The sequence below is a fragment of the Scylla paramamosain genome, chromosome 26 (genome assembly GCF_035594125.1).
Source record: "Scylla paramamosain isolate STU-SP2022 chromosome 26, ASM3559412v1, whole genome shotgun sequence".
NCBI lineage: Eukaryota > Metazoa > Arthropoda > Malacostraca > Decapoda > Portunidae > Scylla > Scylla paramamosain.
Window position 1 is genome coordinate 4,118,579 of NC_087176.1, and position 16,422 is coordinate 4,135,000.

The following is a 16,422-nucleotide window of genomic DNA, read 5'->3' on the forward strand; positions in this document are numbered from 1 at the left end:
TCACGAGGAAGTTTCCACCTTACGTCACTGTTAACTACGTGACGTCACAGGGAGAAGGACCAGTGGGAAGACGTCATTAGCATTGCGTCATGAGTGTTTAGGGTGACGGTGGGTGTTTAAAAGAGTGGCTGGGAACGAGTGAACGAGTAAACGGGTCCTCAATGAGACAGAGAGAGATTGAAAGTGTCTCACAAATGTCTCACGAGTGTCTCAAAAGTGTCTCTCTGATTGGCGGGACGGAAGAAGAAAAGTCATTAGAGGAAATTAAAGTACATGCTAACTTAATTGGTGTCTTTGGGTCCTTTTTTCCTTCTTTTCTTTCTCTCCTCTCTTTTTCCTTCTTTGGTGGAGTGAGGGACGAGATGAGTGTGGAAGGGTGGTGGTGGTGGTGGTATGTGTGTGGTGGCGATTGTGGTGGTTACGGTGAGGATATGGAGTGGTACTGAATGTGGTGATGTTATGGTGAAGGTGTGGTGTTGTGGTGATGTTATGGTGAAGGTGTGGTGTTGTGGTGCTGTGTGGTGCTGATATGAGTGGTTATTGCAAGTATGATGATGTAATGGTGGTGATGATGATACACAAATGTGGTGATGACATTGAATGGTGAAACAGTACTAGAATGGCGGTGACAGTATACTAGTGGTGATGGAACCGTGGTGTCATGATGTTGAGGTGGTGGTGATGGTGGTGGTGCAATGTCAACACAGCAGCAGAGGGGTGGAATGTCAAGAGGTCTCCAGGTTACAGCCACATTCCTCTGAGGTAAGCCTGGTTATTGAACATGCAAGGCGAGGTTAGCAAAAGTCAATATCAGGTAAAGGGAAGAAAGGGGAGAGAGAGAGAGAGAGAGAGAGAGAGAGAGAGAGAGAGAGAGAGAGAGAGAGAGAGAGAGAGAGAGAGAGAGAGAGAGAGAGAGAGAGAGAGAGAGAGAGAGAGAGAGAGTGTGTGTTAATACGTATTAAAAGTCTACAACACATTCCTGCCAATACGCCAAACTTTTCAAACTTTTTCAATTCGATTCAATACATTACGTAGAAAAATGTTGTTAAAGAAAGTTGACATACGTACAGTACATGGCAATAACTGTGAATGGAGATGGAAGAAAGAAAGAAAGAAAGGAAGAAAAAATAGGACAATAAAAGAGAAAAAAGAAATATGTCAGTACAGGTGAGAGAAAGAGCAGGTGGAATGACTGACCTTCACACCTGTCCAATCAGAATCATTCACGGATTTTTAAAACTTCATCAGCCTCTCACGAACTTCCTTTATTTTTCAGCGTGTCTGCGGTGGTGGTGGTGGTGGTGGTGGTGGTGGTGGTGGTGGTGGTGGTGGTAGTAGTAGTAGTAGTAGTAGTTGCATGATTACAATGAATAACTAAATTGAAAGAGAGAGAGAGAGAGAGAGAGAGAGAGAGAGAGAGAGAGAGAGAGAGAGAGAGAGAGAGAGAGAGAGAGAGAGAGAGAGAGAGAGAGAGAGAGAGAGAGAATGTAAGGTTGTCATTGATTATATTAGTAATGAAGGTTATGAAAGTACGGAGGTGGTGGCGGTGGTGGTGGTGGTGGTGGTGGCGGCGGCGATGGTGGTGGCGGCAAAAGATGTGTTGTAATTTCAAGTCTTGCATACTCGTACATATGCAAAGATTTTTATCCCTCCAACTAAAAAAAAAAAAAAAAAAAAAAAAAAAAAAAAACTGCCTTCCTATTTCATCTGTACTGAACTCTAAAAATACTGATTCGATCCTGTATATATATATGTGTGTGTGTGTGTGTGTGTGTGTGTGTGTGTGTGTGTGTGTGTGTGTGTGTGTGTGTGTGTGCGCTGAATCTTCAACATGTCTATTCCTGTTCGTCATTTCAATCTTCTCTCTGTCTCGTTCTCGTATCTGCTTTGTGTCATGCGTGTCATTCCTCTCCTTGTCTGCATCAGCTCTTCCCTCCCTTTATGTTTATTTGCCTGACGAGGAGGAGGAGGAGGAGGAGGAGGAGGAGGAGGAGGAGGAGGAGGAGGAGGAGGAAGAGGTTGTTCGTTCCTCTGTTTCTTCTCTTTCTCTTCCTTGTCTGTCTTCCTGTCCGTATCATGTTACTTCCTCTCACTTGCTTTGAAATCTAAACGACTGCCTTCTTGCACCTTTCAGAGAGAGAGAGAGAGAGAGAGAGAGAGAGAGAGAGAGAGAGAGAGAGAGAGAGAGAGAGAGAGAGAGAGAGAGAGAGCAATTTTAGATGAGAGAAGGAAGACGAAATGTGAAAAATGAGCGGAAAGACAAGAGAGAGAGAGAGAGAGAGAGAGAGAGAGAGAGAGAGAGAGAGAGAGAGAGAGAGAGAGAGAGAGAGAGAGAGAGAGAGAGAGAGAGAGAGAGAGAGAGAGAGAGAGGACCCATGATTCCAAGGACACAAGACGACCAACGCTCCCCACATCCCCCCACCCTAAACCACCCTAATCTCCCACAAAACCCCTCAACCCTCCCCACCCGACCCTCCCTTCCCCTTAGCTGGAGCGAGGCCAAGAGAACGCATTTTAGTCTCCGGGGAGATGACGAGGCTGGGAAGATTGGTTTAGAAGGGGAGATTCATGCATGGAGGGAGAGGGGAGAGAGGGAAAGGGGTGGTGGTGGTGGTGGTGGTGGTGGTGGTGATAGTGGTGGTGGTGCATTATAGTAGAAGTAAGTGTTGTTTTCTTTAGTGTTCGTTTTCTTTGTCTCTCTCCGTTTTCTGTTATTATTTCTGTTTGCCTTTCTCTCTCTCTCTCTCTCTCTCTCTCTCTCTCTCTCTCTCTCTCTCTCTCTCTCTCTCTCTCTCTCTTCTGTTTTCCCTATGTACTTTCTTCGTTGTTTTCATTTTCTTCCTTCTTTCATGTTAATTTTCTGTAAATATGGTTATTCTATTCTTCGTTTTCTATTTATCATTGTTATTATTCTCTCTCTCTCTCTCTCTCTCTCTCTCTCTCTCTCTCTCTCTCTCTCTCTCTCTCTCTCAATTATTCTGTTCACGGTAATTTGTCTCATTCCTTCTCCTGTCATTATCTTCTTTTTTTTCCTTCTGGGTTGTAATTTCTTGTTCCTCCTCTTCTGTTTCTCGTTTCTTTTCCTTTTCATCAGTTTCTTCTTAACAATTAGCTTATAATTTTCTCTTCTGTCTCTGTTCTTTGTTTTCTTTTCTCCTTTCTCAAATCTCCGTTCATTCTTTTCTTTTTCGCCATTTTCCTATCTCTGTTCTTCCTTTTATTTTCCTCCTTTTCTCCCTTGTCTTTCCTCCTTTCTCCCACCTCTGTTTTCTTTTATTTCCTTCCTCCCATCTATTTTCTTCCTTTTCTTATTTTTTCCCACCGCTCTTCTTAATTTTCCTTTTCTTTTTTTTTCTCCTAATTTGCCTTAACTTACCTTCGTATTATTAGTAACTGCCTTTTCTATTCTAATTGCTAACATGTCCGCTCTTCTTAAACCCTCTTTTCTTATCTTTGTATTCCTAGTAACTCCCCTTCCTAGTTTTCTCTTTGTCCCATCTGCGTTCTTAGTGTTGCTAGTAACTGCCATTTCTTTTCTCCTCCCTCCCATCTCTCTTCTTCCTTTTCTTCCTCCAATCTCTGTTCTTCCTTTTTCTTTCTCTCTCTCCTGTTCTTCCTGACTTGCTTCCTTGCTCCAGCGTTACAAAGTTCTCTTCTCACACTAACAGTAAGGCGGGCGTGGCGGGGGACAAGTAACTTAACAAAGAGGGCAGACCACACGAATAATTCTCCTTCCAACCTTCCCCTGATCCCTTTAATCCTTCCCTAGACGAACTCCTCAACCCCTACCACCTTATTTCACTGCCCACGCAACGTCCTGCAACCTGGCGCCGTCCCCTTGTGGTCTGTTATTCCCCCTGAGTTTCAAGATTAAGAATACAAGGGTAGGTTATGAAATAGTGTATATGTGATTAGTTGAAGGTGTTATGATGTTTGGGAATTAATTAATCGGTTATATTTAGTCTAACCTCGATGTGCTGAGAAATGGAACGAAATATTTACGATCCAATATATTACATTACCGGATTTTCAAAGCGTATAGGAAAGACATTATCTAAATATCAAAACAGCGAGACAAACTGGTGATATATGGAGGCAATATCGTAAACTTACAATAACTAAAATTTACTGAAATACAATAGAAAATAAAGAATGAAGAATATATACATAGTTACTCTTAATCTCTTTCCCTAATTAAATTAAAGGTTGAATTTACTGCTTCGAGACTTAGAAAAAGAAGAAGAAGAAGAAGAAGAAGAAGAAAAAGAAAAGAAAGAAGAAGGAAGAGAGAAAATACAGTCCCATCTCTCACTTAAGAAGAGGAGGAATAATAATACGAAAATCAAGAAAAAGAAGTGACAGGGAAAAAGAACAAGAATAAGAAGAAAGCAAAAAAAAAAACAAAACACAATCACACCTTTCAATTATGAAGACGAAGACTAAAAGCAAGAATAACAATAACAATACAAAGTAAAAAGAAAGTAGAAAGAAGAAAAGAAAAGAAAAAAAAACACATCCCTACCCAAACGAGGACAAGGAATATAGATAACAATAAGAACAACAACAAGAGAGAAAAAAATAAGAAAAGAAGTCACATTTCAAGACTGGCACATTAAAAAAAGAAAAAGAGAAAATAAAAAAATAAATAAAAAAATAGACAAAATAACAGAAAAAAAGTTTAAAGAGAGAGAGAGAGAGAGAGAGAGAGAGAGAGAGAGAGAGAGAGAGAGAGAGAGAGAGAGAGAGAGAGAGAGAGAGAGAGAAAAACCCAGTCACATTTCTCTCTTCCAAGGCCCGGCACATTCTCACATACGGTAAAATTAAGCCTGACTGACATTTAAAGGCCATCCTGCGGCCCCCCCCACTCCACCCTCATCGACCTGCACTATCTTTTATGGGGGGCACCGCTCCCTTCCACCTTTTCCTTCCTCAGTTCATCTTCATGTGTTTCTCGCGTCGGAGAGTAAATGAAGTGAATCTTGTGTGTGTGTGTGTGTGTGTGTGTGTGTGTGTGTGTGTGTGTGTGTGTGTGTGTGTGTGTGTGTGTGTGTGTGTGTTAAGGTAGTCTCTCTCTCTCTCTCTCTCTCTCTCTCTCTCTCTCTCTCTCTCTCTCTCTCTCTCTCTCTCTCTCTCTCTCTCTCCTACCTCTTGTTTTCTTTCCTTTTCCGCCTTGTTTTCTTTCCCTTTCATCTACATTTCTTTTTCCCTACTTCTCCCATTTATTTCCTTTATTTCACCTTCTATTTTCCTTTTCCTACCTCTTTCTCTTTTTCTCTTTTTTTTTTCTACTTTTCTTCCTTCCATTATTACATTTTCACTCGCTTATTCACCCTAACATCTCTCTCTCTCTCTCTCTCTCTCTCTCTCTCTCTCTCTCTCTCTCTCTCTCTCTCTCTCTCTGGTGTTAAATTATGGACGCAATCACATGTAGAGTTATTTTTGTGAACGATACCCACATTAACTTTCCCCTCTCTCTGCCCCCTTCCTCCCCCCTTAACCCGTGACCCTTGGTGGTGGTGGTGGTGGTGGTGGTGGAAGCAAAGTAATTTTCATGGGTGTTGATGGAGGAAGAAGAGGAGGAGGAGGAGGAGGATAAAATGAATAGAAAGAGGAAGAACAAGAAGAACAAAAACAAGAGCTGGAACGAAAACAAGTACATTAAATACAAAAAAAAAACAATGGCAGGAAGAACAAGTTGAACAATAAGAACAAGAAGAAAAAATAAGAACAAAAAAAAAATTGAAAGCAGCAGCAGTAGTAGTAGTAGTAGTAGTAGTAGTAGTAGTAGTAGTAGTAGTAGTAGTAGTAGTAGTAGTAGTAGTAGTTCTATGGCTAGTAATATTAGTATCAACAATTCTACTTATATTTTTCTACACTCCAGAAAAAAAAAAAATGGGTAAAAAAATAAGGGACAAAGAAATAATAATAATAAAAATAGAATAAATCAATAAATACGGTGATAAATATAACCGGAAACAAAAAATAAATAAATAAATACGAGTAAATATGTAATTGAGAGGGAAGAAAGAGTAAGGGGAGAGAGCGAGAGCGAGAGCGAGAGAGAGAGAGAGAGAGAGAGAGAGAGAGAGAGAGAGAGAGAGAGAGAGAGAGAGAGAGAGAGAGGGGACGAAGGTATTAAGAATGCAGAAAGGAGACCTGTGTTAGAGAGAGAGAGAGGAGGGAGAAGGAAGAGGGAAAAGTGAAGGAGGGGAAGGGGAGAGAGAGAAAAGGGAGGTGGAGAAAAATGAGAAAGGGTACAGAAATGGGAGGTAGAGGACATAAAGTTATCATGAGAGAGAGAGAGAGAGAGAGAGAGAGAGAGAGAGAGAGAGAGAGAGAGAGAGAGAGAGAGAGAGAGAGAGAGAGAGAAAAGGAAGGGGAGGTGGAAGGGAGCGGAGAATCAGAGAATGGAGGCGTTAAACTATTTTCCCTCTACCATTTTCCTCTCTACCCTTCCCTTCCCCTTTCCTCAACCCTCCTCTTCCCGTCAAACCTCATTTCCCTTCCCCTCACCCTCCCCTTACTCTTAATTCCCTTCCCTTCAACCTCCCCCTTCCCGTTACCTTCCTCTCCTTCCCTCCCACACAACCTTTCCCCCTTCCCTTCCTCTCACCAAACCTTCCCTCCCCTCTACCCTTCCCAGCCTTCTATACTATCCTGTTTCCCTCACTAATAGCGTGGAATAGTTACCCAAACAGCCTATTAGGGACCTTAAGGCTCGTTACTGTTTGGACTTCCTTTAAATTCCTTTGTATTCCTTTGTAACCCTACCCTCTCTCACCTCCCTTCCCCTCAACTCTTTAGCCTCAACCCTTCACCCTCAACCTTTTACTCTTAACCCTTCCTCTCAACCCTTCCCCTCAACTCTTCCTCTTAACCCTTTACTCTCAACTCTTTCCTTCAACCCTTCATCCTCAACCCTTCCCTCCCTGCCTATAACTCTGGAAATTAATGGCAGCCACGCCCCTCGCGACCTCCCGCCCTGGTGGTGACGGCGGCGCTGATGGATGAGGCGGCGAAGCAAAGCGGCGTGAACAGCAACAGTGAGACGTGGTGACGCGACACTCAACACTAATGCAACACTGGATTGTGGGAGGGAGTGTGAGTGTTGGACTGAAGGGCGGGAGGTGACGGAGGGAGGGGTGGAAAGATGGGAGGTACGGGAGACGTGCATTTATGATTAGAGGGTATGGGGGAAAAAGAATGGGGGGTTTTAAAGGGAAGAGAAATAAAGAAGGGAAGGTGGGAGATGTGGGATTGTGCATTTGTTTATAGGAAATGGGGGAAAAAGAACGGGAAAACTAGAGGAAAGGGGATGTTTTTGATGGGAAGTGGAAAGGGAAGGATGTACATTTGGGATTAGATGTAAAGGGGGGAAAAAGAACAGGGGTTTTAAAGGGGAGGAAATAAGGGGAAAGGGGACGGTTTTAAAATAGGAAGGGGAAAGGAAAGGATGTAAATTTGGGAAATGGTGGAGTTTAGAGGGGATGTGAAATGGGAGGTTTAAGAGAGGGAAAGGAAGAGGATGTTTTAGCGGAAGACAAGGGAAGGAAATGGGTGCTCAGTTGGGATTAGAGGAAAAAAAGAAGGAAAATATAAAGTTTCAGAAGGAAGGGAAATTAAAGGAAACAAGGAAATGGGAGGTTTTAGATGGGAGAGAAGAATGGGCGTTCTTTTGACATTAGTGAGGAATGGAGAAGAGATGTCACAGAGGGAAGGAAAATAAAAAGGGAGGTTTTAGAGTGGAAAGGAAAGAGGATATAGAATCATGTTGCACTGTGTTAACTGACAACTAATGACAGGAAAACACTTATTAATGTCACCCTAGATCAGTCCACCGCGCCAAAATGGAAATACGAGTACATATTGTGCAGTGAAAAATAAAAGGTTTGAATTACTTGATCATTCCTTCAGTAGCTGTTAATGATGTACTTCCCGCATTGTAGTACTGTAGAATGACACACTTTATCACCCAGTCGTGCTGAAGAGAGCGGAAACTAAGGAACTACACGGAAAACAACAATACAACACTAGAACACCGAATATTCCTTGCAGTGTGAAGCAAAATACTCGCTCTCGTAAAATAATTAAGTTACCCCTGGATAATAACGCATTTTATCACCCATTCGTGCTAAGGAGGGCGAGGACTGAGACACATGAATAGAGATAAGAATATAACACTGGGTAACCGAATATCTCCGGCAGCTACAAAGAAAACAATAGCGAAAAAAAAAAAGAAGTTAGTCTCGTAATATCATACTTTATCACCCAGTCGTGCTAAAGAGAGCGGAAACTAAGAAACTGGACAAAGAACGAGAATATAACACTAGATCACAGAATTATCCCCTGCAGTGTGAAAGGAAACATTAACTATCTCTTGGTAATTAAATCAGACGGGCATAATAGCACTCCTTATCACCCATTCGTGTTAAAGAGAAAGACGACTCAAACAGAACATGAAAAACAAGCAATGCAACACTAGATCACCAAAAATCTCCTGCAATAAGAAAGAAAAACACTTGTTATTGTAAAAAAAAAAAAAAATGAAGTTAGACCGCCATTATAGCACACATTATTCCCCATTCGTAACCCTTCCAGTGTCAATAATTTTTTCCCATTGTTATCTGTGTTTAACCTTCACTTAACCCTTTCACTGTTAGTCAACCTGACCATTCCCATCTTCAACTTTTCAAATACTTAAAAAAACGTACGTGTATAGCTTAAAAAAAAAAATTTATATTAACCTGATATTCTTCTTTTTTCTATGTCCATTCACTTTAAAACCGTGACCTCAACATTAACAAAAGACAACCATACCAGTGAAAGGGTTGAGGAGAAACCCAACTCAAATTACGTGCCTTAGACTCATATAGTTGTGCCAAAATGTACCAAACAATGAACCGTAAGATTCCAGCACAATTACTAGCGTGTGTGAGGAGCGCTGGATTACAGGCAGCGTGACGGAATAGCTGGCAAAGGTGATAGTAAGGTGTTGATAAGCTGCTGATAAGGAAGACATGCATGACACAATTACAAGCATGCTGAAGGGAATCACACGCTAGTCAGAGAAGTGAGTAGGCGTTGCAGGAAGGTGCTGACAAGGTTACTGACAAGGGTGCTGACAAGGGTGCTGATAGACCAAGGGTGGGGGAGATAAAGGAAACACCTCGTAAAGATTAGAAGGTTGTAGATGATTGCAGGTGGATTAAGAAGATAAGATAAAGAAAATTAGAGAGGAAAAGTGAAAATTAAGAACGAAAAGTGAAGAAAATTATAAATGCAGGATAAAATTAAAGTATATATATTGAAATGCATGAATTAGAATATAAAACCAACATAATCATAGTTAGGAATGAAAAGTAAAGAAAATTAAGAATGAAAAGTGAAAAAAATGATGGAAAGGCGGAATAAAATCTAAGGATATATTGAAATACGTGAACTTGTCTAAACCCAAACCTTAAATTGAAAACCAAATTGAGCCATAAAATCCACATTGTCGTATCCTGAGACTCTGAAACCCTGAAACTGATTCGAATCCTTAAAATCTTAATACAAAAGAAGAATTTCAAAATCATCCGCTGTAATCGCATTCAAGAACCAAAAGGAAAGAAATCACTGATAATTTTCTTCCACCTTTTACGTAGCGCCAGTCCAGAAAATACCCACTTCCACTTCGAGAAACGGTCCCAAAATACCCATTTCAGTAAGAACCTGCGTCAAAATATCCACTTTTAACAACCAGTCACAAAATATCCACTTTTAACAACCAGTCACAAAATATCCACTTTTAACAACCATTACCAAAATATCCACTTCTAATAACCAGTCACAAAATATCCACTTTTAACAACTATTCCCAAAATATCCACTTTTAACAACCATTCACAAAATATCTACTTTTAACAACCATTCACAAAATATCCACTTTTAGCAACCATTCCCAAAATATCCACTTCTAATAACCATTCCCAAAATATCCACTTTTAACAACCATTCACAAAATATCTACTTTTAACAACCATTCACAAAATATCCACTTTTAACAACCATTCCCAAAATATCCACTTTTAATAACCATTCCCAAAATATCCACTTTTAATAACCATTCCCAAAATATCCACTTTTAGTAACCAGTCTCAAAATATCCACTTATAACAACCATTCCCAAAATATCTATTCACTTTTAACAACCATTCCCAAAATATCCACTTTTAACAACCATTCCCAAAATATCCACTTTTAACAACCATTCCCAAAATATCCACTTCTAACAACCATTCCCAAAATATCCACTTTTAACAACCAGTCACAAAATATCCACTTTTAACAACCACTCACAAAATATCCACTTATAACAACCACTGCAGAAATATCCACTTCCAAAACAACCAATCCCTAAATTTCCACTTCAAGAACCAGTGCTCAAATATCCACATCCACTTCAGGAACCAATCGCAGCCTCGCTAATCCCGAGGAGAGCCAATCAAAACTTTGGCCTATCAATTCCCATTTATCGGAAACCCAATCAGAACCTGCGCTAATCCTTCTGAGAACCAATTAGAACCAGCAGCTATCCACTCTCATCCCTGGAGAACCAATCATAACTATTACACACACACACACACACACACACACACACACACACACACACACACACACACAGAGAGAGAGAGAGAGAGAGAGAGAGAGAGAGAGAGAGAGAGAGAGAGAGAGAGAGAGAGAGAGAGAGAGAGAGAGAGAGAGAGAGAGAGCATTCGTAACTTTATCTAATCTTATTCTCTGTTTGTCTGTGTTTGTTTTGTCTGTCTGTCTGTCTGTGTCTGTTTTTCCTGTCTGTGTGTACGTGTGTGTGTGTGTGTGTGTGTGTGTGTGTGTGTGTGTGTGTGTGTGTATGTCTCTCTCTCAGTCTCTTTTTTTTAATTATTTAAACACAACACACATAAGGAGTAAAATAATACAAAATAAAAAAAAAGAAGCTAAAAATTATCATTGTCCCCCCTCTCCTCTCTCTCTCTCTCTCTCTCTCTCTCTCTCTCTCTCTCTCTCTCTCTCTCTCTCTCTCTTGAATATTTCACCACTGTCGCCTGCTCTGCTCTGCGTTTACGTATATGACAACACGGTGGGGAGATTTGCGCCCCACATCACCCCCCTCAGCCCCCCCACTCCACTTCCTCCCACGCCCCATCGTCTCTCCCTCAGGCCCCAACAAGTTCACCCTTTTTCCCCACATTTGTTTCATTCCTCCTCCCCTTCCCGTGTTTGTCTTTTGTTTATTCTGCCTTTGTTTGTTTAGTGTAAGTTCAGGCGTGTTTTGCTTCTCTCTCTCTCTCTCTCTCTCTCTCTCTCTCTCTCTCTCTCTCTCTCTCTCTCTCTCTCTCTCTCTCTCTCTCTCTCGTTTTTTTATTTTTTTTTTAGCGTGTTCACTTTCTACTATTTTTTGTGTCTTTTTTATTCTTTTTTTCTTTCGCTTAGTTGCTTTCCAGTTCTCTCTCTCTCTCTCTCTCTCTCTCTCTCTCTCTCTCTCTCTCTCTCTCTCTCTCTCTCTCTCTCTCTCTCTCTCTCTCTCTCTCTCGTTCAGTTGCTCTTTCCCTAATGTATTGATTTAATTTTACTTCGTTTTTGTCTTTACTCGCTCGAATATTTTCATTTGTCTTACCTTCGTCTGATCAATCTATTTATTTACCCGCAAAGTCTTCATCCTGCATTATTTTGCGCCAATGAGTCAGGTAATAAGGCAAATACAAGTACATTTACCGCCAAGAGTCACACATTTCCCCCCAGTTATCAAGCCAGCAAGTCAACAACAACAACAACAACAACAACGAGACAAGCAATGAAGGTTCACAGGTAAGATATCATCCACCTTTTGTGACGTCTACTTCCCTCACTCGCTCACTTACAGTCAAGAGTTACGGATTTTCCCGCCAATAAGTGAACTAGCAATAACAACAATAACAAATAATGAGGAATGAAATGAACGTACGGATAAGAATTAACATCCACCTTTTATGACCTTCTCTTTCCCTCGTTCGCTTACTTCCAAGAGTTATTTCCACTTATTTCCCGCCAATTATCGAGCAGCGGTTCACACAGGTACACACACGCGCACCTTCATATACAGCTTACGAAACATAATTACTTTCCAATTCAACTTTTCCAGGTGTGTTTTTTCTTTTCTTTTCTTTTCTTCTTCGGTTCCTCGCGCGCAAAGTGGAGGAGTTGGAATCTCTCGCTCTCTCCTCACCTGACTTGCTGTAAGTTATAAATAGTTAAACTGAAGCAGAGAATTACGTGCAGGAAGAAAAAGTTAAGTTTCTCTTTCTCTCTCTCTCTCTCTCTCTCTCTCTCTCTCTCTCTCTAGATCACAAAACCTTAAGCACTACTAATCTAATCGACAACCTTTCCTTTCCTTCTCATCCTCCTCCTCGTCATATTCAATCTTTAAGACGTGAAGACCTGCTGAAATAAGACTCTTGAATACTCTTGTTCTTCCTTCCTTCATAGTCTCCTTTATCCTTCCTTGTCCTCTTCTCCTGTATTGGTCATTCCTTCCTCTCTTTCCTTTCCTCTTTCCCTTCGTCCTCGTCTCCTATACTGGTCTTTCATTTTCCCTTTTCCTTCTTCGTTCTCGTCTCCAGTCGTTTTATCATTAAGCTCCTCTTTTCATTATTTCCTCCTCTTCTTTCTATATACTGAGAATATATATGAGTTACTGGTGTAATATTCAGCTTCTTCACGTCACCTTCTCCTCGTCCCTCAGTTGTCATATTCTTTAACTTCCCTGCATTATTCTCGCCCTGTCATATCCTACACACTTAAGGAGATACTAACTTCCTTCACTCCTCCATTCCTTCTCCCATATCCTTCCATCCTGCCCTAAGACTGGTAACCTGAGACAAACTGAACCCTTCCTATTTCTATCCTTCTCGTCATATCCTACAAACTCAAGGACCTAATCTTCACTCCTGCACTCTTCTCCTTGGAATCCTTCACCGCCATCCTTCCATTCTGCCCTTAAGACTGGTAACTTAAAATAAACTGGATGCTTGCCTTTTTACAAACCTAAGGACTCCAAATTTATAATCCTTCATCCTTCTTCTTCCATTTCTTCACCCTCATCATTCTGTCCTGACCCGATGACCTTATGACCTAAAACAAACGGCACCTTTCCTTTCGTCATATTCTATAAAAGTACAATTCTTCCCCTTCTCCCTCCAAATCCTTCCTCCTTATCATTCATTTCCTTCCAGTCCTTCGCTCGAATCCTCCCATCCTATCCCCAAGACCTCGTGACCTAAAACAAACCACGCCCTTCCCTTTCCTATCGCTGTTGTCCTCGTCCTCGTTGCGTCAAAGGCTCCCAGCACAGGGCAATTTGGTCGAGGACGTGAGGGAGACAAAGGGCATTTACGACAAACTCAACTTGATTCCAAACAGAGGCGGCGTGGCAAAGAGTGTGCGTGTGTGTGTGTGTGTGTGTGTGGCTGTCAGGAAACTTGACCCAAACAAATTGTGGCAGACTTAACGAGGTGACTAATGGAGAGAGAGAGAGAGAGAGAGAGAGAGAGAGAGAGAGAGAGAGAGAGAGAGAGAGAGAGAGAGAGAGAGAGAGAGAGAGAGAGAGAGAGAGAGAGAGAGAGAGAGAGAGAGAGCAGTGTGAAAATGTAAAATAAATATCCAGTACTCGTATATGAATAATACAAAAATATATGTTTGAAAGAGAGAGAGAGAGAGAGAGAGAGAGAGAGAGAGAGAGAGAGAGAGAGAGAGAGAGAGAGAGAGAGAGAGAGAGAGAGAGAGAGAGAGAGAGAGAGAGAGAGAAAGGTCAAACATGCGAAAAAGAATATGAAAATAGGTAAAAATATGAAGGAATGCATAAAATAAATAAAACGACACACACACACACACACACACACACACACACACACACACACACACACACACACACACACACACACACACACACACACACACACACACACACACACACACACACACACGAGAATGAAACAGAGGAATATGGAAAAATATAAACTTAAAAAAAGATCCAAAAAATATGAAGAACAATAACAATAAAAGAGAAAAAAAATAATAGCAATAAGAAAAAAAACAATGAAATCGAAAAAAAAACACGATATGAAAAGAAAGATGAATAGACAATAAAAAAAAGTAAATAAACACTCGAGATTATCAAAAAAAAAAAAAAAATGCAAGCGAAACATCATGCCAAAATTTTTCAACCAACACAATAAAAACAAAACAAATGAGATGCGAATGGAAAAAAAAACATTCAAAATACAAAACAAAAACAAAAACTACACAAAACAAACACAAAACAAGTAAGTTAGTTCACAGAAAACCAGGAAAAGTCAAACCAGGCGCAAGAGAGAGAGAGAGAGAGAGAGAGAGAGAGAGAGAGAGAGAGAGAGAGAGAGAGAGAGAGAGAGAGAGAGAGAGAGAGAGAGAGAGAGAGAGAGAGAGAGAGAGAGATAACGTGGGAAGCAAACAAGGGGAAAATCAGGTAAGGGCGAAGGAGAGAAGGAGAGAGGGGGAAGAATGAGAAGGAAAAGAAGAAAAAGAAAGGAACTCAAACAAAATTAGTGAGAAGACAAAGGGAAGAACAGATGATGGCGAGCACTTGAGAGAGAGAGAGAGAGAGAGAGAGAGAGAGAGAGAGAGAGAGAGAGAGAGAGAGAGAGAGAGAGAGAGAGAGAGAGAGAGAGAGAGAGAGAGAGAGAAATTACAAAATATTAAAACCAGGTCATAAAACAAGTAAATTACAAAGAAAGGAAGAGAAAGATGAAAAAAGGAAGAAAGGAAAAATGGAACGAGCAAAAAATACAGTAGAAGAAAGAAGAAAATGAAGTAGATAAAAAAAAAATAGATTGTAGATGGATGAGAGAGAGAGAGAGAGAGAGAGAGAGAGAGAGAGAGAGAGAGAGAGAGAGAGAGAGAGAGAGACTTGCACTAGTAACTTAGAATATTATACTTAACTATAGAGAAGATCGCTGACTCTGCAAATAAAAAAATAATCAAAGGGTTACAAAAATAAAAATAAATAAGCACTGGTACACTTCTGTCCAAACAAGTCAATTCATTATAGCACTAAAATGACATGCATGCAGATTATGACACTGTATATTATTCAAGGTAATACACACAAATGAATGCTACTTTCTACTATCATTCAGCTTCATTCATTTCACATACAGAAGCTCAGTCAGGCAATAGCTGTAGTAGTAGTAGTAGTAGTAGTAGTAGTAGTAGTAGTAGTAGTAGTAGTAGTAGTAGTGGTTGTTGTTGTTGTGTTGGTGGATATCAGCAAAACTACGATAACAACAAGAATAACGTTACTAACACGAGTGCTAAATATACCAATAACAAAACAACCTAACAACAGTAATAATAATAATAATAATAATAATAATAATAATAATAATAATAATAATAATAACAAAACTCAAATAAACATACAGAAGCTACAAAATAAATAAACAAACAATACGATACTTTTCTACCGCGTCCTCATAATAATAATAATAATAATAATAATAATAATAATAATAATAATAATAATAATAATAATAATAATAACAACAATAATAATAACAAGCAAGGGATACGCCAGGTAAACAAAGGTGAGGCAATAAGTCACCTGCGTAATTACTCTTCTGAAAATCCTGATTTAGAACCACGGGGAGGAGGAGGAGGAGGAGGAGGAGGAGGAGGAGGAGGAGGAGGACAAAGGACAGCCAGAAGAATAAATGATAATAACAATTGAAGGATAGAATAGATAAAACAGGAAGATAACAAGAACAAAACGAAAATAAGAAGAAAGATAAAAGAAGAAAGGAAAGGGAAGTAAAGAAGACGAAAGATGAAAAAAATACAGAGAAAATAAGAGTGCAAAATAGAAAAGAGGAAAGGGAATATGATAAGGAAGAAAAAGTGAAAAAAAAACAATCAAGACGAATAGAAAGGTAGAAGAAGAAGAAAAAGAAGAAAAAGAAGGGAGAGAGAGAGAGAGAGAGAGAGAGAGAGAGAGAGAGAGAGAGAGAGAGAGAGAGAGAGAGAGAGAGAGAGAGAGAGAGAGAGAGAATGTGTGTTACCTGTGCCTATAAATTACAGGTGAGCAAGGAGTGAAAGTAAGGCGAGACAGGTAATACGTTTGAGGTCACCAGGTAACAGGAGGCGAGGTATACCTGTGTTGAATGTTCCGCGGAGTTCCTTAAGCAGTAGATTTGGTGGAACGGGAGAGAATTACTGTGTGTGTGTGTGTGTGTGTGTGTGTGTGTGTGTGTGTGTGTGTGTGTGTGTGTGTGTGTGTGTGTGTGTGTGTGTGTGTGTGTGTGTGTGCATCACGTTGGATTTGCCTTTCTTTCTTCTTACTGGTGGTGAACTCTCTCTCTCTCTCTCTCTCTC

General features: G+C 40.4%; 1 protein-coding gene across 4 annotated transcripts in view; it reads right to left on the bottom strand.

The window, feature by feature from the left end:
- The window catches only part of LOC135113621 (teneurin-m-like), a 156,061-nt gene that overhangs the window by 115,825 nt on the left and 23,814 nt on the right, over nucleotides 1-16,422 (bottom strand). For 3 of the 4 annotated variants that reach the window (XM_064029000.1, XM_064028999.1, XM_064028997.1), the window contains exon 2: nucleotides 14,994-15,014. The exons of the other annotated variant lie outside the window; for it this stretch is intronic. The gene's annotated coding sequence lies outside the window, so the exon portion shown is untranslated. The remainder of the gene's footprint in view (nucleotides 1-14,993; nucleotides 15,015-16,422) is intronic. 4 annotated transcript variants of the gene reach the window in all.